The sequence below is a fragment of the Macaca thibetana genome, chromosome 7, assembly GCF_024542745.1.
Source record: "Macaca thibetana thibetana isolate TM-01 chromosome 7, ASM2454274v1, whole genome shotgun sequence".
Classification (NCBI taxonomy): Eukaryota; Metazoa; Chordata; class Mammalia; order Primates; family Cercopithecidae; genus Macaca; species Macaca thibetana.
The window spans coordinates 123,371,404-123,398,482 of record NC_065584.1 but is presented as its reverse complement, the minus strand read 5'-3'; the positions used below and the strand labels follow the sequence as shown (position 1 = coordinate 123,398,482).

Genomic DNA, 27,079 nt, shown 5'->3' with positions numbered 1-27,079 from the left:
TTTGCTTAATTAGCCCTAGAGTTAGGGCTACTTTGGACAACCCTAACAAAGCTTAAAAAAAGTTTTGAATGCATTAATGTGATTTGCAAATAACTTAATTGCCTAAGAAGACAAACCTTAGCCCTCCTTAGAGAAAAATAATAATAAACCACTGTTATAAAATGTATGTTATTCAATAAAAATTCACTAGACAAGCAAAGAAACACCATATTATTACCTCAAAACAGAAGAAAAGAAGAAGTAGAATCAGAAGTGACAGAAATAATGGAATTATAAGAGAATAATTTAAAATCAACTTTTATAAATGTGATCAGTATTTCCTAAAGGACAAGATAGTCATAATCATAATAAAGAAATCAATAAGAATACTTTCCAGAAATAAAAATACAATATCTGAAATAAAATTTTTCTTAATAGGATTAATAGTAGATTGATACTGCAGAAGAAAAGATTAGTAAAAATGAAGACACAGCAATTGAAACGAAATTGAAGCACAGGAAGGAAAAGGAGAAAAAATAGACTCAGGGACCTGTGGGACAATATCAAACAATCAACACATGCAAGATTGTTTTCTGAAAGGAGTTGGAAAAAAAAGGTGGATAAAATTTTTTTTGAGTAAATGCTGAGGTCTGACCCGCTGACCCAGGCTGCATGATGGATGAATAATGTACTCAAACACCGGTATTCAGTGAAAGAGCAGCTGGGGGGCCAGGCCACTCACAGAAAGAGTTGTAGCAGCCGCATGCCTTGACTAGCTGGCCCTGAGGGCATTTATTCAGCACAGATTTAATGACAAAGGCTTTGAGTCAACATACTTGTGGATAGTTAATGTGGTCGCCCTCCCCAGAGAAAGCAGTCCTACAAATGATAGAAGTTGGTCTTAGGACCACATGAGTAAACAAGCTTTTTAGATAAACTCCCTTACATTCCTTTGTACCTACTCTAAGCTATTAGCTCACTGTAAGAGGATTAGGCTGTTTTAAGCCATAACTCTCTTCTGAGGCTGTTACAAAACCTTCCTGCCTTCAAAGGAGGTTTGCTTCTCCTTCCTTTAATTTCCTCTGACAATTTTTCCCACCACCCTGACTGACATCTCCCCCTTTTCTGTTTTTAGCATCAGGTTTTGTTGGGGAGTACAGATGTGTGCAGCAACAGGTCTGTCAGGCATGGTGGTCACTGCCCATATTCCAGCTTTGCATCCTAGAATTAGTAAATAACATAAGACAAACATGAGTATAATCAGCAACATTCTTTGCCAATGCAACCTGTATTGGTACTTGGCAATCTAGTTTGATGTGTGCTGTCACTAAGGAACCCCATTGCGGGTATGTTAATCCCTCTCAGTTAAGTAGTCGCATTGTTAGAAGCTGGGAAAGGGGGTGTTTGTCAAAGCAACAGGGCAGAAGAAAGGCAGATTTAAGAGATGAGCCTAATAGAGTGTAGCAGGTACTGGTTGTAGGCAAAATGAGAGAATAAAAAGGAATAAATTATTTGGAGTGAATGGTGTTAGTGTTTGAAGCAGGATTTGCTTTGCCTTCTGAGTTGTCTTCTTCAACATTCTGTCTGGGGCCTGTGTCATCCACAGAAGCCGCATTGTCTGGGGCTGCGAGTCCTGTAGGGTCATTTTCTTCATTTCTGGTACTGGGTTGGGTCCTAGCCATGTCATAATATGGTTTGATGCATCGTGCTGGAATCCAAAGAGGACCTGAGGGGTATGAACACAAGCATATCCTCTTTCCCATGTTAGCAAATCATTTGGACCACACCATTCATTACTGTTTACATCTTACCATAAAACTGCAGGTTTTATGTCTTGAGAGGTTTTAGCAAAGTGCTTTTCTACAGCTGATTGGAATTTATCATCTAAATTTAAAAAATTAAACGGTGCTCTACACATTCAGAGAAACTTCTCTAGTAACAAACTATAGAAATGATCCCTGAAAGTATAGTCTTTGGGAAAGTTGAAATTGTTATAGTTAAGTTTCTCCAATTTTGGTGGAAAAGTTGATGCAACTGGGTGGCTTGGTCAAGCAGTGATGTCATAACCTGCAGGTCTGCTTGATCCTTGCTGTAAGCCAATGGGCCAGGCAGTGAGCTGTAGGCTCAAATATGTGTGATAAAAATAGGATGTGTATGTTGATCTAGCAATTACTGAAGTCAGAGAAAAAGAGCATGTGGGGCTGGCTCCAGAGTAGACTTAATTAGTGCTGTCTCAAGGTTCTGCAATAAATAAACAGCGTAAGGCCAGGTGTGGTGGCTCATGCCTGTAATCCCAGCACTTTGGGAGGCTGAGTTGGGTGGATCATGAGGTCAGGAGTTCAAGACCAGCCTGGCCAAGATAGTGAAACCCGATCTCTACTAAAAATACAAAAATTAGCCAGGTGCAGTGGCAGGCGCCTGAAATCGCATCTACTTAGAAGGCTGAGGCAGGAGAATCGCTTGAACCTGGGTGGCAGAGGTTGCAGTGAGCCGAGATTGTGCCACTGCACTCCAGCCTGGGCAACAGAGTGAGACTGTCTCAAAACAAACAAACAAACAAACAAACAGAGTAAGCAGGGTCACTAACAATATTGATGGGCTGAGCAGAAAAAGTCTCCAAAGCCAGTATTAAGGCTCCAACCTCAGCTCTTTGAGTGCTAGTAAACTCAGATCAAGTGAGGGAATTATGTGGTCTTCACCAGACGGCCACTTTTCCATATTTACCCGTCCATCAGTAACAGTGTTAAGGCATTAGGTATAGGGGAGAGAACTACTTTTGTAGGCATAATTATAGGAGTACGAGATAAGAACTGAAGCAGTTTGTCAGCAGGGAGGGTATGTTCTAAATCGCCTGTGTCATCAGTGAGTGGTATCTGAAGATCTAAAGGCAGGGGCAATACTGCTTCAAATTGCCTTTTGCTCAAAGGAATTCTTATGACATCAAGGTCATAACATAGCAACTGATTGCATCATCTGCAGCCTGAATAGATGACTTTACTAAGTAGCTAGATATAGGGAGAGAGTGTTTTAGTCCCAGTATGTGAGCAAAAATCCCATTCTAAAAAGTGCAGTCCTGGGGTCATCTGTCCTATTAACCCTGTAGGGGAATATTTAGTGGGAAACATAAACAACTGGACAGAATATTGGGTGTCCACGCAATCCATTTGCCTTTGGGAAATAACTTGCTCTATTTCTTCAATTTCCCTTTTTGCTGCAGCAGTCAAATACCTGGGAGAATCCAGGGCTATATTGCTCCTTAAGATAGAAAACAGGTTTTGCAACTTATCAGTAGATACGCCCAAGATGGGGCAAAGCCAGTTAATATTGCCCAATAATTTTTGATTATCATGTAAGGTATGTAAGTTGCTAGTATTTAATTTAACCTTTTGAGTTCTTACTGACTGGGAAGTTAGTATGTACCCAAGATATTTCCAAAGAGAAGACATCTGTACTTTTTCAGATGCTATGATTAAACCTCTTAGGTATGTATTCTTCACAACAGAGGTATATAAATTTACAAGTACTGGCTTCTTTGGGGCTGCTAATAAAATATCCATAAAATGAATAATCTTGCAATCAGGAATTTCTTTTCTACTGGTGGGCAAAGCTTGATTTGCATGATACTGACACATGGCAGGACTGTTTAGCATCCCTTGAGGAAGCACTTTGCAATGAAATCAGCAAGTTGGCCTCTCATTATTGATAGCTGGTATTGTAAATGCAAATTTTTTGTCCTGTTCTGCTAGGGGAATAGTATAAAAACAGTCTTTTAAGTCAATAATAATTATAGATATCTCAAGGAATCACTGCAGGGGAGGGAAGGGCCCATTGAATGAGCCCCATAGGTTGCAAATTTGCATTAATAGCATATAAGTTATGCAAAAGTCTCCATTTACCAGACTTTTTGGGAATGACAAAAATAAGCGAATTCCAAGGGCTGTTTGATGGTTCTATATGGCCGGCTTTTAATTGCTCCTCAACTAATTCATGTGCTCTTTAATTTGTCTCCCTTCAGAGGTTACTGTTTTACTTAAATTGGATATGGAGAGAGTCACATTAGGGGTAAGGGAGAAATAATAGTGGCCATTATTAGGAACGGGTTTCTTAAATTCTTAAATTTTAGCAGAGAATTATAATCTGGGATATCACTTGTATACAAGGAACACATGAAATTTTGCCATGGGCTTCCCGTGGAGCTGGAGGGCAGCAGTGTGGTCCCTGGGCAGCAGATGCCCTTTATTAAGTTGAAGACATTTCCTTCTCTCCCTAGTTTGGTAAGAATTTTATTCAAAAAGAACATTACATTTTGTCAAATTATTTGAAAGTATACATTGAGATTATTTTATGTTTTCCCCTTATTTTGTCTATTAGTTTGAGCTATGATTGGGGATAACTGACCACAAAAGAACCAAAAAAGCTTTTCTGGATTCATGAGAATTTTCTGGGTCTTGATTATTGCTGGTATCTGTAATCTAATTGTGGATTTAAAATGTGTGCATTTGATTGTATGTTATACTTTTACATAGTTTATTTTAAAAATACATTTGGATTGCATTCTTGTCACCTTATTGTGTTATATCTTCCCCCCTTCTGCTGCCTAAAATTTGTGCATAGTGACCAGAGCTCTAGCTGCCATCTTACACCTTATCATCTGATAAGAGGATGACAGGCATGGATGCAAGGAATCCTAGTCTCTAAGAGCTCTGAGAAACTAAGCGCAATATCTAGTTTTGCACTGACTACTTCTAGATTTTTACCTGAGAGAAAAATAAACCTCAAAAATATTAACCTACTGTTACCTTTTGGCAATCCTAATTTTAAATACTGAAATAACTGAGTGCAATATGGTACCATGAACATTTGATGCAGAGGAAGTACCAGGAACATTTAATAAAGTACATGATGAGTTATAACTAGTTGGATTTCAGTAAAAACACTGTTGGCAAGCGGTGCAGGGTAGGAGGCAGGGGGAGAGAGAGAAAGATTTGAAGTGGACCTAAGAAGTGAATATAATTTTAGTAGACAAATGTTGAGGAAACCAGCCCCACACCACCCAACAGGTACCCTGAGTCCGGCAGAGACAAGAATCAGAAAGAGACAGAATAAGTGTTTAAAAGGTGGGTCCAGGGGACCAGAGTGTCAGAGGCTTGCTCATGGCCCGAGCTCTTGGCCTCCACCCAATTTATTGGTTTACAAGATCTTTGTTCTTAGGGCAGATGGAAGGGTGAGGAAGGGATGAGGAAAATCAGTGAAGGAGAACTTGTGAGTCATTCGATAAGATGTATAGCAGTGGCATTTTCTGTGAATTTCCTTGAGCAAAGGCGTGTGTCTAAACTACTTAAGATCTTTCACTTATAGGGACTGAAATGGGTGGGAGCAGGTTTCAGGAGGAGCCAAGATGTTTGATTATACTCCAGTGCTTCAAGGGAGTGTTATCTTCCTGAGCAACCTGTGGAATGCCACTGAGTGGTTATGCTTTTGGGGCATAAAGACATGAAGGCAATAAGGAGACTTTTCTCCTCAGAGGCTGCCCATGGCTTCCCATGGGTGTCTCACACAGGGGATACCAACTCGACTGGCACCCCAGAAACTCTCTTTCCCACAACAAATGTGGTAGAAAAGCATTCAAGGAAAAAGACAGTCATTAAAATAGGTGCACAGATGATGAGAGGTAGAAGCATTCTAGAGGTAGAAGGTGATGTAGGGAACATGTAGGAAAATAAAAGGACAAAGTGCTAAGCAGTTATGCTGGACTGCTCTGGAGAACCTGACTGGAGAGCTGGGATTCATTAAACTGTAAGAAGTCAAGAAAGTTTTCTGGGCAGGTAAAATTAACCCATGGCAGCCCAGAGAGAAGCAGCAGAATAAATTCAGGGAAAGCAGAAAGTATGCATAAGAAGCAAAACATTTAGGGCCGGGTGCGGTGGCTCAAGCCTGTAATCCCAGCACTTTGGGAGGCCGAGACGGGCGGATCACGAGGTCAGGAGATAGACCATCCTGGCTAACATGGTGAAACCCCATCTCTACTAAAAAATACAAAAAAACTAGCTGGGCGAGGTGGCGGGTGTCTGTAGTCCCAGCTACTTGGGAGGCTGAGGCAGGAGAATGGCCTAAACCCGGGAGGCAGAGCTTGCAGTGAGCTGAGATCTGGCCACTGCACTCCAGCCTGGCCGACAGAGCAAGGCTCCGTCTCAAAAAAAACAAACAACAAAAAAGAAGGAAACATTTAGTTTAGCTAAAACCTGGGATGTGTTGAGAGGAATTGGGTACGGAATAGAATAACAACTTTGAATTATTGGCTTGGTGTGAACTTATGTCTTTAAAAAGTATAAGTGATTATTTCTGACTTAAAATCAATTTGCCTATAGAATGATATAGAAGTTACATATTAGAATTAGTAAGGCAGTGTGGATGAAAATACAAGATTGGAGTCTGTTAACATAGTACAGACAAGAGAAAATAAGAATCAGGATCAAAAAAGAAGGTAGGAAAGTTTGTGTAGTAATGAAATCAGGACGTGGAGAATGATTACATGTGAGGGACCCTGGGTAAGAGATGAGTCAAGGCTGGCTTTGAGGGTGCAAGTCTGAGATAGTCACTCAACCAAGAATGATGCAACAGGGGTAGTGACGTTCAGGATATAATTCCTCCATCCAACCCTGGGTTGTGACACCCTTCTTTAGAGAAATTCAATTATTCTGCCTATGCTGATACATGGAAAGAAGGGGAGAAGTGTAAAATGCAGAAAATACTAAGATAAATATGGGAGACAGGGTTATTGAAGTTTCAAAAGGAGAAAAGATTTTAAAATAGGGCAAATCTATGTTTGAAGAGATAATCGCTAATAATTTTCAAAGCAATGAAAGATACCAAGCAACAAATTTAGGTAGCTTTACAAATATCAAGCAGGTAAAAATTGTATAAAGAAAACATCACATAAGTATATAATACAAAATAAAAACATTCAAAACAGAAGACAATTTAAGTCTGACAGCTGACTTATTAATAGCAAAGATGGGAGTCAGTAAGCAATGGGAGAATTTCCTCAAAGTGTTTAAAGAAAATAATCACCAACCTAGCATACACTTCTATCCCCATTGAATACATGCTTTAAAAGGAAAGGCAATAAAACCTTGCCAAACAAAACCTCAGATAATCTATCATTAGTGAAATAGCCCTAAAGGAAATAATAAAGGGTCTTCTTCAGGCAAAAGGAAAAGATGCCAGATGGAAAAATAATAATGAAATAATTAATGAAGAAGAATATAAACAACAAAAATATGAGCCAGTGCTTTTCCCACTGTGCAACTTTCCCTCTCTGTACTTTACTAGTCCATATAATCAGCTCCACTGGTAACAGCATGCACATTGATTATCTCTGCTTGCTATATGATGTGTCAACCTTGGTGAACCCTTACTCTAAATAGGTATGTTTTCCAGACTGTTAGGAATAGATCTTTTAAAATACTGAGATATTTTAATTGTAACCATTTGAAATTTGACACTTCCAAACACATAATATACATTTCTATTTTTCATAAAAAGACATGGTAATTGTTTATTTTGGCATCATTTTATAAGATAAGGATGGGCCCATGGATGGGTGTAGTGTAATTTTTCTCCCACATGAAGTAAACTAACACTTTCATGTACTGAGTCACCTGTCACTTTAGTCAATAAGCCTACCTCTAATAGCTTCTCAAACTATAATTTGATATTTCTAACCTGCTGTGGAATCAGAAAACAAGTGATCAGGCTTAGTATCTGTTTGTTTATCAAACCTACAAATACTAGATGCAGTATGAATTTTTTGGAGGGAGAAAAATGGCAAGCTATTTCCAAATTTTTTTTTTTATAAATTAGGTTTAATCTTGATAACTAAACTTTTAATACCAATTATTCATGAATATGTATACAAAAATTATCAGTGAGACAACTACTAGAATTAGAAAACACATTAGCAAAGAGAATTCAACATTATATTAAGAAAATGATACACTATAACCAAACAGGATTTATTCTAAGATAATTCAGCATATTAATAGATACAAAGAGGAGAAACATAATAATTTCCACAGATACTGACAAAGTGGCTGAAAGAATTCTCTAATCATGCTAAGGAAGTGTTAACATGATTAGAGAATTCTTTCTACCACTTTGTCAACATCTGTGGAAAAGGAAGCAGTAAGAAATGCTTCCTTAACATGATTAGTCCTCAACTCAGCGTCTCACCTACTTAGTGGGGAAATACTGGAAACTTTCCACTAAAACCGGAAACAAGACAAGGATGGCCACTATCCACTACTATTCAACATAGTAATAGAGATATTTACCAATGTGATTTGGCAAAAGAAGACAGAGAAATAGAATTTAAAAATAAACAAAATTGCTTCCATTTTCAGATCATATGATATCATACATGAACAATTCAAGAAAATGATAAAAAACTCAAGAAAAATAATTTAGTAAAGTAACAGAAAATGTAACCAACATAAAAAAATCACATTTACAAACAATAACCAGTTGGGAGGTATAATGGAAGGTAACCCCACACTTACAACATCAATAAAAACAGAACATAGGAAAGACAAGCCTTCCTAAGGAAACTGTGAAAACACACACCTGTGAAGGATGCAAGTAGACTTGAACAAATTTTTCATTTTAATAATGTTAAATTTATTTAAAAATCTTTAGATATTTAAACATATTTAAAACATTTAATTATAATTACTAATTGAATATTAAATAAAATATTTATATATAATAGTTTTAGTAGTTTTAAATTTACTACAACACCTCTATACTTAAAATAATTTCACTGGCACATGAAAGACAGACCAAATAGAACAAAATTTAATGTCCCTAAATAGTCCTAGGAACATGTAGAAATTTAGCATAATGCTATAAATTATATGTAATGAGTTTATCTGAGTTTCTAAAATGATTCTAAAACAATTTTATGTGCATAAGAAGACTGAACAAAAGAATGAGTTCTTTCTGTGAGAAAAGAAAGTTAAAAATATAGAATCTCTGTAGAAAAGGAAAAACTCTGTAGTGTTTGATTGGATTATAGAAAATATAAACACACAGATGTAGATAGATTAGATGTAGTGGTAGATGTAGTTATTTCCCAGCTCTGTCAACTGCAAGGGACTTAAGGTAGTGACATCCAATAGAAAGAAGCATAGCTAGTATTTAGGTCCTGACATCTAAACACTATTTCATTTTTTTATAAAAGGAACTAATGATTCTTGGAGAAATGCTAATTCTAGGATTACAGCAGGAAAAGTTGGTGGTATTTTTGACCACAAAGTTTTGGTGTTGTGCCACAAATTAAAGGAGTGCTCAAAATCTGATGGGGCTATGTCAAAATGACACAGTAATCAGCTCAAAAGAGCTTTTCACTGACCAAATTTAGATAATTTTGAGCACGAAAGTGAAATCTTTCAGTAATATAACATATTGAAAAAAAAGTTAATTCATAAGTTGATACTTATCCAATAAATAAGAACAAATGTACAAATGAATGAGTGGATATAAGAAATGGGAAATAAAACCCTTATTTATAGAACAGTGCCAACTAATAATGTATAAGATATGATAGAATATGAAAATCTTCATTTTCCAATTATTGTAGTCATAATTGATTATATAAAGAATCATCCTAGGGGGAGGGATTGCATTGGGAGTTATACCTGATGTAAATGACGAGTTAATGGGTGCTGACGAGATGATGGGTGCAGCACACCAACATGGCACAAGTATACGTATGTAACAAACCTGCACGTTATGCACATGTACCCTAGAACTTAAAGTATAATAATAATAAATAAATTTTAAAAAAAAAAGAACCATCCATGGAAGCTAAAATCATTGGTTAAAATATTGTCAAGAAACAGGATATCCACTCAGTCGCAGATTATCAGTTATCAATTACATAGTAGGAAAGACAACTTTATAAGGAAATTTTTTTGTTGTTTTTATTTTTAGTTCCAGGGCATATGTGCGGATGTGCAGATTTGTTACATAGGTAAATGTATGCCATGATGGTCTGCTGCACCAATCAACCCATCACCTAGGTATTATGCCCAGCATGCATTAGTTATTTTTCCTAATGTTCTCCCTCCCTGACCCCACCTCACCCCGACAGGTCCCAGTGTGTGTTGCTCCTCTCCCTGTGTCCATGTGTTCTCATTGTTCAGCTCCTACTTATAAGTGAGAATATGTGGTGTTTGGTTTTCTGTTCCTGTGTTAGTTTGCTGAGGATAATGGCTTCCATCTTCATCGATTTCCCTGCAAAGGACATGATCTCATTCCTTTTTATGGCTGCATAATATTCCATGGCGTATATGTACCACATTTTCTTTATCTAGTCTATTGCTGATGGGCATTTGGGTTGATGCCATGTCTTTGCTATTGTGAATAGTGCTGCAACGAACATACATGTGCATGTATCTTTGGAACAGAATGATTTATATTCCTTTGGGTACATATCCAGTATGGGATTCTGGGTCAAATGGTATTTCTGGTTTTAGATCTTTGAGGAATCACCACAGTGTCCTCCACAATGGTTGAACTAATTTTACATTCCCGTCAATGGTGTAAAAGTGTTCCTAATTCTCCACAACCTTGCCAGCATCTGTTGTTTCTTGACTTTTTAATACTGGCCATTGTGACTGGCGTGAGATGGTATCTCATTGTGGTTCTGGTTTGTATTTCTCTAATGATCAGTGATGTTGAGCTTTTTTTCATGTTTGTTGTCTGCATAAATGTCTGCTTTTTAGAAGTGTCTGTTCATGTCATTTGCCCACTTTTTAATGTTTTTTTTTTTTTTTTTTGTAAATTTGTTTGAGTTCCTTGAAGATTCTGTATATTAGACCTTTGTTGGATGGACAGATTGTAAAAATTTTCTCCCACTCTGTAGGTTGCCTGTCCACTCTGATCAGTTTTTTTTTTTTTTCTGTGCAGAAGCTCTTTAATTAGACCTCATTTGTCAATTTTTGCTTTTGTTGCAATTGCTTTTAGCAATTTCATCATGAAATCTTTGCCTGTACCAATGTCCTGAATGGTATTGCCTAGATTTTCTTCTAGTGTTTTTATAGTTTTGGATTTTACATTTCAGCCTTTAATCCACCTTGAGTTAATTTTTGTATAAAGTGTGAGGAAGGGGTCCAGTTTCAATTTCCTGCAAATGAATAGCCAGTTCTCCCAGCACCATTTATTAAATAGGAATTCTTTCCCCATTGCTTTTCTCTGGTTTGTCAAAAATCAGATGGTTGTAGACGTGCAATCTTATTTCTGAGTTCTCTATTCTGTTCCATTGGTCTGTGTGTCTCTTTTTGTACCAGCACCATGCTGTTTTTGTTATTGTAGCCTTATAACAAAAAGTCTGGTAGTGTGATGCCTCCAGCTTTAGTCTTTTTGCTTAAGATTGTCTTGGTTATACGGGCTCCTTTTTGGTGCCATATGAGTTTTAAAACATTGGTTTTTTTCTAATTCTGTGAAGAATGCCAATGGTAGTTTAATGGTAATAGCATTGAATCTATAAATTACTTTTGGAAATATGGCTATTTTCATGATATTAATTATTCCTATTTATGAGCATGGAATATTTTTCCATTTGTGTGTATCCTCTCTGGTTTCCTTGAGCAGAGGTTTATAGTTTTCCTTGAAGAGGTCAGGTTGATCACTACCCTTGTTAGCTGTGTTCCTAGGTATTTTATTCTCTTTGTAGCAATTGTGAATGGGAGTTCATTCATCATTTGGCTCTCTGCTTGCCTCTTGTTGGTGTATAGGAATGCTTGTTACTTCTGCACATTAATTTTGTATCCTGAGAGTTTGCTGAAATTGCTTATAAGTTTAAGAAGCTTTTGTGCTGAGACAAAGAGGTTTTCTAGATACGGGATCATGTTATCTGCAAACAAAAACAATGTGACTTTTCCCATTCCTATTTGAATTCCCTTTCTTTCTTTCTCTTGCCTGATTGCCCTGGCCAGAACTTCCAATACTGTGTTGAATAGGAGTGGTGAGAGAGGGCATCCTTTTCTTGTGCCAGTTTTCAAGGAGAATGCTTCCAGCTTTTTCCCATTCAATATAAATGGCTATTATTTTAGGTATCTTCCTTCAATACCTAGTTTATTGACAGTTTTTAAAATGAAGGAATGCTGAATTTTATTGAAAGCCTTTTCTGCATCTATTGAGATAATCATGTGGTTTTTGTCTTTAGATTTGTTTATGTGATGCATTACGTTTATTGATTTGCATATGTTGAACTAGCCTTGCATCCTGGGAATGAAGCCAACTTAATTATGGTGGATAAGCTTTTTGATCTGCTACTGGATTCAATTTGCCAGTATTGAGAATTTGAATTTTTGCATTGATGTTCATCAGTGATATAGGCCTGAAGTTTTCTTTTTTGTTGTATCTCTGCCAGGTTTTGGTATCAGGATAATGCCAGCCTCATAGAATGAGTTAGGGAGGAGTCCCTCCTTTTCAAGTGTCTGTAATAGTTTCAGAAGAAATGGTATCAGCCCCTCTTTGTATTTCTGGTAGAGTTCAGCTATAAATCCATCTGGTCTTGGGCTTTTTTTGGTTGGTAGGCTGTTTATTACTGCCACAATTTCAGAACTTGTTTTTGATCTATTTAGGGATTCAACTTCTTCCTGGTTCTGTATTGGGAGGGTGAATGTGTCCAGGAATTTATCCATTTCTACTAGACTTTCTAATTTATTTGCATAGAGCTGTGTATAGTATTCTCTGATGGTTGCATTTCTGTGAAGTCAGTGGTGATAGCCCCTTTATCATTTTTATAGCATCTATTTGATTCTCTCTTCTTTATTAATCTAGCTAGTGGTCTATTTTATTTTTTCATTGATTCATTGATTTTTTGAAGGGTTTTTCATGTGTCTGTCTCCTTCAGTTCCACTCTGATCTTGGTTATTTCTTGTCTTCTGCTAGCTTTGGGGTTTGTTTGCTATTGGTTCTCTAGTTTAGTCGTGATGCCGTGTGTGTCAATTTGAGATCTTTCTAGTTTTTTCGTCTTAACACTGCTTTAGCTGTGTCCCAGGGAATCTGGTACATTGTCTCTTTGTTTTCATTGGTTTCAAATAACTTCTAGATTTCTGACTTGATTTCATTATTTAATCGGGAGTCATTTAGGAGCAGGTTGTTCAATTTCCATGTAATTGTATGGTTTTGAGTCCTAATTTGATTGTGCTGTGGTCTGAGAGACTGTTATTATTTCAGTTATTTTTCATTTGCTGAGGAGTGATTTATTTCCAATTATGTGATGAATTTTAGAGTAAGTGCCTTGTGGTGCCAAGAAAAATGTATATTTGATTGTTTTGCGGTGGAAAGATCTGTAGGTATCTGTTAGATCCACTTGATCCAGAGCTGAGTTCAAGTCTTGTTATATTTTTGTTATATTTTCTGTCTCGATGATCTAATATTGACAGTGGGGTGTTAAAGTCTCCCAGTATTATTGTGTGGGAGTCTAAGTCTTTTGTGGGTCCCTAGGGACTTGTTTTATGAATCTGGGTGCTCCTGTCTTGAGTGCATATATATTAAGGTTAGCTCTTCTTGTTGAATTGACCCTTTTACCAATATATAATGTCTTTGTCTTTTTTTGATCTTTGTTGGTTTTCAGTCTATTTTGTAAGAAACTAAAATTGCACCTCCTTCTTTTTTCTGTTTTTCATTTTCTTGATAAACTTTCCTCCATCCTTTTGAGTCTATGTGTGTCTTTGCATGTGAGATGGGTCTCTTGAATACAGCACAATGATGGATTTTGATTCTTTATCCAGTTTGCCACTCTATGTCTTTTAATTGGGGCATTTAGTTCATTTACATTTAAGGTTAACATTGTTATGTGTAAATTTGATCTTGACATTGTGATGCTAGTTGGGTATTTTACAGACTTGTTTATGTATTTGCTCCATAGTGTCATTGGTCTGTGTATTTCAGTGTGTCTTTTGTAGTGGCTGGTAACAGTTTTTCCTGTCCATATTTGGTGCTTCCTTCAGGAGCTCTTGCAAGGCAGGTCTGGTGGTGAGGAATTCCGTCAGCATTTGCTTATCTGAAAAAAAAAAATTATTTCTCTTTCACTTATGAAATTTAGTTTGGCTAGATATGAAATTCTAGGTTGGAAATTCTTTAAGACTGTTGAAAATTAGCCCCCAATCTCTTCTGGCTTGTAAGGTTTCTGCTGAGAGATCTGTTGTTTTTCTGATGGGCTTTCCTTTTTAGGTGACCTGGCCCTTTTCTCTGGCTGTCCCACACATTTTTTTCCCTCATTTTCACTTTGGAGAATCTGACAGTTATGTGTCTGGGAGTTGATCTTCTCATGGAGTATCTTACTGGGGTTATCTGGATTTCTTGAATTTGAATGTTGGCCTGTCTTGCTAGGTTGGGGAAGTTCTCCCGGATGATATCCCAAAGCTTGTTTTCCAACTTGATTCTGTTCTCCCCATCTTTTTCAGGTACCCCTATCAGTCTTAGGTTCAGTCTTTTAACACAGTCCCATAGTTCTAAGAGGTTTTGTTTGTTCCTTTTCATTCTTTTTTCTCTAATCTTGTCTGCCTGTCTTATTTCAGCAAGATTGTCTTCAAGCTCTGATATCCTTTCTTCTGCTTGATCTATTTGGCTATTGATACCTGTGTTTGCATTATGAAATTCTCATGCTGTGTTTTTCCGCTCCATTAGATCATTTATTTTTCTCTCTACACTGATAATTCTGGTTAATAACTCCTGTAATGTTTTATCATGGTTCTTAGCTTCTTTGTAGTGAGTGAGTTAGAACATAATCCTTTAGTTCAGCAAAGTTCGTTATTACCCATCTTCTGAAGCCTACTTCTGTCAGTTCATCTGTCTCAGCCTCAGCCCAGTTCTGTGCCCTTGCTAGAGATGTGTTGTGATGTTTTGGAGGAGAGGAGGCACTCTGGCTTTTTGAGTTTTCAGCATTTTTGTGTTTTGCATTGATTCTTCGTCATCTTCATGGGTTTATCTACCTTTGATCTTTGAGGCTACTGACTTTTGGATGGGGTTTTTGTGGTGTCTTTTTTGTGGATATCATTGCTTTCTATTTTTATTTTAGCAGCCAGGTCTCTCTTCTGTAGGGCCGGTGTGGTTTGCTTGGGGTCCACTCCAGCCCCTATTCACCTGGGTCTCTTGTCCCTGGAGATATCACCAGTGGAGGCTGCAGACCAGCAAAGATGGCAGCCTGCCCCTTTCTCTGGGAGCCCTGTCCCAGAGGGGCACTGGCCTGTTGCCAGCCGGAATGTTCCTGTATGAGGTGTCTGGAGACTCCTGTTGGGAGGTCTCAGTCAGGGGGAGCAGGGTCAAAGACCTGCTTAAATAAGCAGTCTGTCTGCCCCTTGGGAGGGCACGTGTGCTGTGCTGGGGGGAATCCCCCTTGTCTGGGCTGCCCTGACTCTCCAGAGGAGCAGGCAGAAAAGACTAAGATCACTGATCCAGGATACCGCAGCCACTCCTCCTCCTAGGAGCTCCTCTGCTGGTTATCAGTGTTCTGTCCATAAACTTCCTGTCTGGAGATGCAGAGATTCCCACAGGGAGGCCCCACCCAGTGAGGAGGACTGGATCCGGGTCCTGCCCCATCTGGCTGGGGCTGGTGGCAAGGGAAAGTGGTGACTGGAGCTGCAGTAACAGTGGCTGCCTATCCCCTGGGGAACTTGGTCTTCTTAGGCAGTTTCTAGCCCACTGCGCTGACAGACAGTGATGCCAAGCCAATGGTTTTTAGCTTGTGGAGTTCCACGGGAGCAATGCCACTTGTCTCCCTGGCTTCAGTCCCCTCCCCACAAGAATGGATGGATCTCTTGCCTCATGGGAGTTCCCAGAGCCAGAGTATGCAGATACTCCTGTGTCAGTGCCTGCTCAAAGTGGCTGCCCACAGGAACAGCCCACCAGAGCAGCTGCCATGATTCTCCACAGCCTTATGCTTTGAACCCAAGGCTCTGGTAGTGTGGGCTCAAGAGGGGACCTCCCAATCCACAGGTTGCAAGGATCCCTTGGAAAGCCCTGGTCTTCAGGGAGGGGAAGCACAATCCCTCACCATCTCCCTTGGCTGGGGGAGGGAGTTGCCTTTGCTGCGTGCAGCTCCCAGGTGGGGTCTTGCTCGACTATCTGTGGGTCATGCCAACCACCTAGTCAGTTCCTATAAAAGAACTTTGGTCTCAATTGAAGATGCAGAGTTCACTCAGTTTTGCCCTTCTTTGTGGGAGCTGCAGAGTGGAGCTGCCTCTATTCAGCCATCTTGGTTCCACCCCAAGAGGAAATTTCAAGTCTACCAACTTGCCAAACGTTTCAACTTAATATTATTAGTAAAGGGACAATTAATATTGTTTGCCTTATTTTAGAAATGGCTGAGACTACATCATCATCTATATAACATTTCCTCCAAATTATTTTAAATCTAGTCATGAGGAAACCAAATAAATTCAAAATGTGGGATATTCTGAAAAACAACTGGCCTGGACTCTTTGAAGCAAGAGAGATTGATCTATGTGAAAAGTGTATGGTTGTCTATTGAACTATTCTTTAAACTTTGCTCCTAGTGAGGGAGCATAACACAGAATAAATTCTCAAAAGAAAAAGCATCAATGGGCTGTGAGTAGAATGCCTAATGTACATTCATGTACATCATATGTATGCTTCAGGTATGCTTAACCCCACATCACCCTCATTTTTAGGAGTGCTTACTTTCTGATTTTCACTTGGGTTTCACATAGGAAATGTGTTGGACTGCTAAGTGAGAGTCTCTAACATGAGTTATAAAAATAGCCACGAAGAAAAATATAAGCATATATAAAATAACTATATCATTAGTTGCATAGCAAAACAAGATTGTGAAGTGTCCTTTATAATCTTGTATTATTACAAAATATCAATTGTAAAGAATATTCTCCTTGTTGTGGCCATCCAGCATCTTATGAACAACATTGCTATTAATGGAGAAATTCCCACCTTGTATATTCCTTCTTTCCAAGAAGAGCCAGACTCTCTCCCCTAGATTCCCTTCTAGGTGCAGCACAAGGGATGTAGTAAATTGAGTCTACCAATTGGATACATTCATGAAAGTCTTTTGCAATTGATTCATGTGAAAAGAGAGTATGCAGAGCCTGTCTTTCAGTAAGCAAGGCAGAAGAGGTACCAGCCTTTTGATGCAAAGAATGAAAAACTTTGTGTCTTGTAGTCACCAGCATCTTCACTGAAATCTGGGAGGTCTGGGCTGCAGCAGCCCTTGATGTGTGGTTTGGGTACCATTCCCAGTTGTGTAGCCCCTACTTTGGTTCTCTGGCTCTCTAAGAAAACTGGTGAGCATCCTAATCTCCTTTGGCAAAGTTCTTTTCTGTTTAAACTAACTAGAGCAAATTCTGGTTTTGCTAATGAGAACCCTGTCAGGTATGACACTAACTGACTTCTAGATTTACCATTATCCATGGAATCTTAGGATATTCTGTTAGAAAAGTATTACTCCATTGGACACCCTTCCACCATTTTTACATCTGCATGTTCAATCTGACACCGAAATAATTATATATCATGAACAGTGATCACAGAACTTGTTATTCAACATAAAAATATGAGAACTATTATAACGTTTACAAGGTCGTAACTTCATTTTTAGAGATGGTCCAACCTGGTGGTTCTTGGATTATGAAAACATTTCCAAATGCCTTTCAGTGATCTTTTAGTTTGTCAAAATCTCCATCACATCCGGTGACTTTGAGATATTTAATCCATGTTTCTAATTTACATTGAGTCAACTCATTCCAGCAAATCTCCAGGATGATAAAAGAGTGCTCAAGAAGGTAAATAATCTGTTAATGGATTTTTGTTGCTGGTCGTATATTCTTGACTAGAGTACTTCCAGTCTGGGAGAGTTGGAAGTAAGTTCAGAACTTGGCTCAATTATATATGAATTTCATTTGAAACTGAATTGTGGCACTATACCCTATGCTACTTGTTTCCTTGGTAGTCTACCCATTCTTCATTTTGTGTGTAGCTGAAATGCAATCTGGATGTACTAGTGGCACTGATAATGAGTTGGATTCATTTTTCCTGGTTTAAAGTTTATATGACAGGAAACTGTCAGTGATTTAGGTCCATAGTGATAGATTACAAAATAACTTTTGCCACCCCATCAACTCCATTTACTTTGGATTGAAGCTGAGGGACACAGTTATTGATGAGGCCATAGCAAAAAGAGTGTTAAGATTTTTGTAGTTCTTGGCTAAACACTCCAGCTTCCCGCTACCAACTATCACCAACTAAACTCCATTGAATTAAGCTTCTTAATCCAATAGGCAAATTTGCAACTCACTGTCAGTATTGTATTTGTTGCATTAAATTCAGTGTCCATATTAGTGTATGTCTATCCCAGGAGGCTGTGTGCCCTCCCCCGAGTAGTTTCTATTCTTGGAAGAGATGTTAGAATGACTGGAGATGAGATCATAACTTGGGGCACAAGTTAACCTCCTTAAAAATTTTTTAGGAACTTTATTCATTATTGACAAAAATGTATTGGACCCTAGTGTGCCGATGGGACTGGGCTAGCTACTCTAGTGGATGTCATAAACCATTCTCACCTTCTTCAGTATGCTCCAACCATATTGATGGTCTTTCAGTTCCACATCTCTGCAAGGTATTTCTTGCCTAAAACACACATACACGCTCTTCACTCTGCCTGTGAACATGTCTCCTCCTCGTTTATTTCCACAAATAGACACCTGTTATTCCCAGCTGACTCTTCCTTATCCTTAAGGCCTCAGATTAAATGTACCTTCTTTAGAGAGGTGATCTCTCATCACCAAATGTAAGTTCTCCTTCCTGGCACCCACTGCCTTTATTGTACATCATAATCTGTGATTATTCATTTAATTGTTTCCTTGTTTAATTTCTCTCTGCCACAAAACTATAAGCTTCACAAGGGCAAGGACCAAGTCTGTTCTGTTAACCACCGTGCAACCAGGGTTTCTAGCACAGGGTCTGGCACGTGGTTGACACTCCCCATAATCCATTGAGAGGTAGTTTCCTGTTCTCATTTTAATCTGATGGAAAATGTATTTAATTAAACATGTAAGTAGGTTAATAGACAGTATGTTTATGTCCAAGAGATGAATTCAGTAAAGAAATACACAGCTATCATTCCCTATCCGTAGTTCCTTCTGCAAATTAGTCTAAACAGAGATTTCCTGGCAGTCTCTTCAGACATTGCTGTGAACTTGGGCCAAATAATAAAGGTCATAAAACTATATCCCACTCAATTCATTTGTGCTTACATTATGTTCAGTCCAAACCCAGAGGAACAGAAGTGGCTTTTCATCATTGGGAAATGAAAAAATGCAATGAGTAACCCATTGTTTTGATACCATTTTATATTAATCATCTAAATGCTTCATTTCTCTCATCCTTGCTGTTAATTGTTCTTACCAGAAGTGAATAAGCTTCCAACATTTCTGTATATGAGCTAAGAGAGAGGGAAAAAAAAAAAGACTAGGCATGATTTCAAATTGTTCCAGTCATCTGTCCTGTTTGGGTGACTTGCATTCCTTCAGTCTACTAGTAAAATGCTAAGCATGCCTGACTGAGTGAAAATGGAAGACAAGCCTTCAAATTCCATGTTACCGAAAAGTGTTGAAACCAGTTTTAATGAAACATGGGAAAACAATACCCAACAAGGGGAAGTCTGAAATTTCATAGAATTAGAGACTTCATGTCTTCCCTATTGATTCCTTAATGTCATCTCCTAATGAAGGAAGCCTTTCTCCAATGAGTTTTAATTAGTATTGTTTATGTCCCAAACTTTCTACTCATCTGCCTTCCATATGATGGGAATTGGGAAAGTTGAGCAGCTACCTGGGGTGCTATGAAAGACCAAGCACATTGGAGGCCCTTCAGATATCCATAGCACAGTAAACACTGGAAACACAAGGAGGAAAGGGCACATAGATGACCCATAACCCATTCACCAAAACGCAGTATGGCTAAGAGACAGGAGAAGGGACAGGGATATCTGTTTCTATCTTCACTGTCAACAAAGCTTCAGAATGGGCCCTCCATCTAAGTAGTCGTTCATTTTTCACACCATAGTCAACCTCTCTCATGACCTAAAATGTCTCTGCCCCATGCAATACAATCTATTTAGAGAACCCAATGCCCTAGTAAGTGCCAGGCCTTCTATTTCCCACTGTAATCACAAAAAGAACAGCAATGACTCCTGCCCTTGGGAAGCTCATTGTCCTGGAATTGGGGGTGAAAATGGGGATTGCTAAGGGGACCTGTAATGTGTTAAGTTCCATAATAAAAGTATATCAATGTTCTATGAGAATATAGAGGAGAAGAGATTCCACGTGGAGTTTTGGGAATAGTGGGAAACCTTCTAGAATGCAAGTTCCCCAAAGCCAGTCACGGGCCAACCTTGTAGGCTTTTTTTTGTGTGTGTGTGGGTATCAGTCTCAGGCCTGCTACATTAACTTGTTTCTGCATACCTATTCATTTATTTGTGTATATATGTAGTCATAAAATTAGAAGAATAGCCATTGAATTTGTATTATAGTTTCAATTTATGTTAAAGAATACTGGACCTTCCCTATAATATATAAAATAAATTTAATACCTATTTTTAGTGGTAGGCTGGAGCTATTCTGTAACTGCATGTTAAAGCCAATGATTAAATCTCCAGGAATTTTGTGAGCTACTCACTTGAAATCACCTATAAGAGGAATATTTACACCAAAGAAATCGGCAAGTTCTGCAGATCAGGACTTCCCCATCTCCATGAAGAGCTGGTTATTAAACATTTATCAGCACACCTTTGCCTATTTACGTGTTCCAAAGGAAAGGGTGAGAAAGTAAATAAAAAGCATAAACTTTCACACCTAATAAATAAAATCCCTATTCAGATTTATTAATTAATTTAAATTTATTTAATAAATGTGAAATGCAGAAGTTCTGCAGCTAAATTCACTGACTTTCTGGAGCTTGCAATCTAGTGGGAAAGACAGATAATAAACAAAAACATGGTGGAGCAAAATGCTCTCAGCTTAGCCTGTAATTTCCTTCACTACCATAGAAGACTCAGAAGGAAAAGTAGTGTTTTTTTCTCTCCTACTCTGAGAAGCTTTATCTGCATTTGGGCTCTGCAATCTTTAATAAATACAGTGATGCAAAGTTTCCTGAAGCCAGTCCCCCACCTCCAACAAATACATGAATAGGCTTTTGTTTGGCAAGTAAAGAACAAATGACAGAGGCTGATACTGAGAGTAGAGAGGGAGTACTGGCCTTCCCCGAGGAAAAAGGGCTGGTGTGTGTGTTCGATCTGGGGGAGCTGTGTACTTTAGGGGAGTTGATAGGAAGGTGGCCATCAGCTATAGCATGACAGGATTGGTACATTCTTCCTGTTCCTATGGTGTACATATGAAGTGCTTTGAGGGATGACAGGGGTTCCAAAGGAATGGCACATGGAAGCCAGGAGGGCAACACCAGGAGGCGCAGCTTTCAGAGCACAACTAAAGATGCTCAGACAGCAAGAGGCAGTGACATTGACAGGGTTCTTACAGTGTTCTGGATGCTGTTGTAATCCTTGTGCATGCTTTAATACTCTTAATCCACACAACAGCCCTGTGAGAGGGGTATTGTTTTATACAAGAGGAAACTGAGGCACAGAGAGGCTGGGGAATTTTCCCACACAGCTAGAAAGTGTCAATTTCATGCTTGGTTCATTTGGCCACAGAAGCCATCTCTTAACCAGTACACTATGTCACCTCGTCAAATGAACATACCCACTCTAAATAGACCATAGGGTTTGGACAAAGACCATTTACATAGCAATCATCTTGTTTGGACTGCTAGGAGCTCTTTCTCTATTTTCAAAGCACTACTTAAGCCCCTAAATTTCAAGGCAGCTCTGGGAATGAAGGGTCAAGCTGTGACTGAGATTGGATTTCTTGTTTCCCTGGCCAACGGGGACCTTAAATCAAATAGAACAAGTTCTCTGCTTCTCTGCCATAAAGGAGGCCCCAGTCCAGAGGGTTCTGAGATAGGTAAATAAGCAAATCCAATCTCATCTAAAGGTGCTGCCAAAGGCGTCCCCTAGGGACTGCTCACTTGTCTGACACCAACTTTGAGAGAGGTTTCTGCTCTCTAAAAGTCTGTAGTTAGAAAGCAAATGTTCCAGCTGCTGATGGAGTGCTCAGCCTCTCCAGCCCCACATCTATGACAACATTTAGCTCGCCAGCCAGCCCTGCCCCCCTGCTCAGTTCTCTCTGTTGCGTGGACCTGGGAATGACTTCGCTCCACTGGTGAGTATGTCTTCATCAGAAAGTCTTTGCAACTCTAACAAAAGGCATGAACCAAAGAAGAACATGATAGGGAGAGCAATTCAAGTAACATGCAGAGAGGTCCCAGGCAGGCAGAAACACAGGGAAAAGGAGGGGTGTCCTCAGTGGTAAAACTGGCAGCCATGGCCAAGGTTCACGTCCTTTCCTCTCTCGCTGTTTGATTATTAGAGTTTTTCTCTTGCTCAAATGACACTCACGGTTCAGGCCAGCCCACCGACACACTAATGCTCAGTGAAGCTTCAAGGAAGGCTATTGGGTACTGAGCTCTTTCATCAGTCTCTAGGCTTTTACTCTCCTCAGTAGTAATTGACTTCTCAAGTTCTATCTGCCTTCAAAGACCAGAAAAAAAGCCCTAACTCGGCCCTGTCCCTTTCCCATTTTTCGTAAGACACTGAAAGAACCACCATAATTTTTTAGTTACATAGATTAGATTGACTTTAACATGGGCATTAATGATCATCGTCAGTGTAGTGCAAGTATGTTGGAAACATATTTAAGGCAGGGAAACTTAAGCCTTTCCACAGTTACATGCCCTGTAAAAAGATAAAGTGTAAATGCCTCAGAGCTGTCAGCTTAGTGTGATATAAATATATTTTGAGTTATTGTGGAATTGGCCTCTCTCTCTGAAGGATGCTTAGGAGCTTTGCCCTTGGGAATCGCATTGTTCCTCCTGAGTTTCTTTGTTGTCTTGCTTACTGCCTGTGAGCCTGCTGTGGGCCCTCAGCAGAAAAGGATGCTTTTGAGTCTATGTGCTCATGCAATATGTCATTTTGAAGAAAGTCAGCTGCAGTCATAACTGCATTCGCTAGAATGATAAATTCTGAAAGTCAGCTGCAGTCATAACTGCATTTGCTAGATTGATAAATTCTCTGTGTGAGCTTTGTTCCTTTCCATACGATTCTTTCAGAGGCCCTCTCATCTGCTGGAGATTCTGGAGAGAAAGCTATAAATTCAAGAAAGCTCTTTAAAAATATGTCCATAAAGAAAACTCCTCTTTGAAAGTTGAGTCTTCTAAAAACTCTTAATATTGCTTACTAAAATTAGTTTAATGCAAATACGTCGTACAACTGAGTTTAATAATGAGACTAAGTAGAGAATATTTGCCTAAAATGGCCAAAAATGGCTCGGAGAAGTTTATTCCTATATTACCTATACTTTGCCTCTTTTTTTTTTCGCTTTTTTCCCCTCATCTTTTGGCCAAATAAATAAAGTACATGGAGAACCATTCATTCAAGTCCCCTTTGCCAGAATCTTTTTCTGGAATTTTCCCTTCCATTCCACAATCCTGCTAACAAAAATTTCATATTAGTGAGCAAATATTTCCCTCCTAAACTCTAAACTGAAATTCTGTTACTTTAGTTCCCACTTGCCAAAGCCAGCGTGATTTGAACATTCCTCTTCACTTAATATCAATCCCCATCAGATAACCATTAAATGAACAGAGGCTGCAGGTTAGAAGGAATGCTAACAATGCAGATAAAGTCCTCATAACTGGCAGCTATGAATTAATTCAGCCACATCAAACAGCCCAGGAAGGAGACTGTCAAAGGGAGCAGAGGGGGCTGGGAGAGTTGGCTTTGGTGCCTGTAACTTACAGCACCTTCCCCTAGGCCAAGCAGCCTGGCATTTCATATCTAAAGTCATCACAGGAATGAGACGAATTCCATTGTCCTATCTGGCAACTGCTCACCATGGCAAGTCAACCCCCTGTGACTGTTAGAAAGGGAAGCTGTCATATATTTTCACCCACGAGAAAGAATTAAAGTGACTGACTGTGAGGGAGCAACTGACTGTGAGGGAGCAACTCACCCAACTAGGGGACTGTAGGCAAAGAGTCAGTTGACCTCTTACACCATTCCATTTCCTGGTTTAAGGTCCTGAAAGAACACATGAACAGAGCTTTGGGGAATCTGAGTTCTAATCTTACCCCCGCTCCTCCTTTCATCTCTCTGAATAGCCTGCCTGTTGATTGGAATTTACCTTCACCATCAGCAAGAACTGACTGTTTTGAATTTCTGAGCTCCGTGGCCAAGCTCCTCTCGTTTTGGGTTGCTTTGTGTCCTCAACTAGCCATTTCAGGCAGGGGAACGTTAGTGTATTCCTGAGTTTCACCAGTAGATGGAAGCATTTTTGACTGTGTGACACTTGGCTTCCTAGTCCTAGGAAAAAAACAATCTTAGATTTCTAGGAAGAGCTGAGAAGCTGAGGCACCAGACCCTTTGTCTGACATAGTGCCTTTTTTGTGTATAAAATACCTTTCCATTCCAAACAAAAAATACCTTTCCATAACAAAAAAGTATGAATATTTTGAGAAGAATCAAAAAAGAAGAAATTAGGAAATGGTCAGAGTTTACTTTCAATAGCAACAACCACCTAGGTCTCTTAAATCCCTCACACTATTAATTAAGCAATGTAAAATGAAGATCATGATTTATAACAACTTTTAGTTTAGAATCAATATAGTTCTCCTTAAAACCCAAAGTATTTAATAAACAAAACACTCCATCTTTAACCAAAGGCCAACGGGAGAAAAGAGTTTAACATATGTACTCTGCCCAGCTGGCTGCTGGATTCTAGAGCAAATAATCTTATCATTGAGACCTTATTATACAATTTTCTTGACCTATATTTCTTCAGGTTGGTAGGTTTTATTTAGATACCATAGAATATATTTGACAGAAATGTCAAGGAGATTGTAGGTTATTGCTAATCATTGGCAGTAATTCAAATATAGAGCAATTATGTGTCTTGACATAGTTGATAACTAGATTGATACTGAAACTTAAATATAAATCACTTTCTTACTCTGCACCTCCTAAAGCTGAAACCCAAGGCATGTTCAAATAAAGCTTTGAATAACTTTTCTGCCACTGAAAGAAATTAAATCTATAGCCTACACTTTGAATCATACCAGAAGGAAGACTGGCAGCCCGTGATGGTATTACATGTCTTATATTAGGGCATTCTCCAGCAAAAGCTCCTGTATTCTGTGGTAGCTAGGGGTATCCCAGGGACACTTTAGGGCATCTGCATATGGATCAACCTAGAAACTTTGCTGATATACTCTTCTAAATATGTTCTCTTCAGAGTAGAGGGGCTAGATAGATAGGTCATCTACATATGTATAGTTTCTATATTAATATATAGATGTGTGTGTGTGTGTATATATGTGTGTGTGTGTTCATACACAAACACACAGAGAATGAAAGGCCACAGAACCACACAAGAGAGAATGCATCAAGCAAATGTGGATTTACTCATTTAATCCTGTAATCCTAGAGCTAGCCCCAGCTAGTCCTGACTTTGAAATAGGGCATTATGACAAATAAGTCCTTTATTTCAGAGACAAGTTTCTTGAAGGAGTTGTCCATCTTAATTCCTATTTCCTCACTTCCTACTCTTTCTTCAACCTACAGAAATCTAGTATTTCCCCTTCACACCCTGACATTTTTTTCACAAAGGTGATCAGTGACTTAGACGTCCTTAATCTAATGGAACTGCATTGATTATTTTGACCACCTAGCAGCATTGAACATTATTCCTTCTTTGTCAAAACAATCTATTCAATTGCTTCTATAGCATGCTGTCCTCTGGCATGAGCTTCTTCCATGCCATTTCCCCAGAAGTACACTGTTGGCCTTCTATTCTTCTCACTTTATAGTTTCTCCCTAGCCCATTTTGTCCACTTACTACCTATATACTGATTTTTAACCTACGCCTATACCTCAAATTCAGATATGTCTCCTATACATAGACATGTACTTAAAAATATATACTACAGACCAGGCATGGTGGCTCATGCCTGTAATCCCAGCAGTTTGGGAGGCAGAGGGGGACGGATCATGAGGTCAGGAGATGGATACCATCCTGGCTAACACGGTGAAACCCTGTCTCTACTAAAAATACAAATATTAGCCGGGCATGGTAGCGGGCACTTGTAGTCCCAGCCACTAGGGAGGCTGAGGCAGGAGAATGGTGTGAACCCAGGAGGTGGAGCTTGCAGTGAGCCAAGATTGCGTCACTGCACTCCAGCCTGGGAGACAGAGCGAGACTCCATCTCAAAAACATAACAAAAGAAAACAAAAATCCATACTACAGTGTTTTTCAAACTGTAAATCCCAACCCATTAGTGAATTTGAAAACCATTGTGTGAGTAGAGACAATAATTTAAAAGTGAAATATAGTATGGAATAGCATGCATAGCATAGCATAGCAAATATCCAGTGACTCACATGTAGGTAGAATAACTTTTTTTTCATGAAACTTTTTTTTTATTTGTGTGGAACTATGGGATTGTGATTTTTTTACTCTGGATCATGGTCAAAAACATTGGAAAGACACTGGTCCACAACTTCAAGATACTATAAATTAGGTAGCTCATAAACAGGATTTTTGTTCTCCCAATTTTGGAGGCTAGAAAGTCTAAGATAAAGACACTGGCAGATTCGTTGTCTAGAGAGGGCTTGATATCTGGTTCATAGATGGTGCCTTTGAGCTGTGTCCTCACATGGTGGAAGGGCCAAACAAGCTTCTTTAGGCCTCTTTTATAGGGCAGTAATCCTAATAATGAGGGCTGTACCATCATGATCTGATAACTCTCCAAAGACCCTACCTTTTAATACCGTCACCTTGGGTGATAAGATTTTATTATATGAACTTTGGGGGAAACATTCTGACCACAGCACAGGGTGACATAAAAGTGGAGCTGAATTCACAGATGGTACACCTTACCAGACTGCTGAGGG

General features: G+C 39.0%; 1 long non-coding RNA gene and 1 pseudogene across 1 annotated transcript in view; one reads left to right on the top strand and one right to left on the bottom strand.

Moving 5' to 3' along the window:
* Positions 1-27,079, top strand: part of LOC126957927 (uncharacterized) — a 118,420-nt gene that overhangs the window by 25,083 nt on the left and 66,258 nt on the right. The gene's annotated exons all lie outside the window — the stretch shown is intronic.
* Positions 1,868-1,953, bottom strand: LOC126960487 (uncharacterized; annotated as a pseudogene).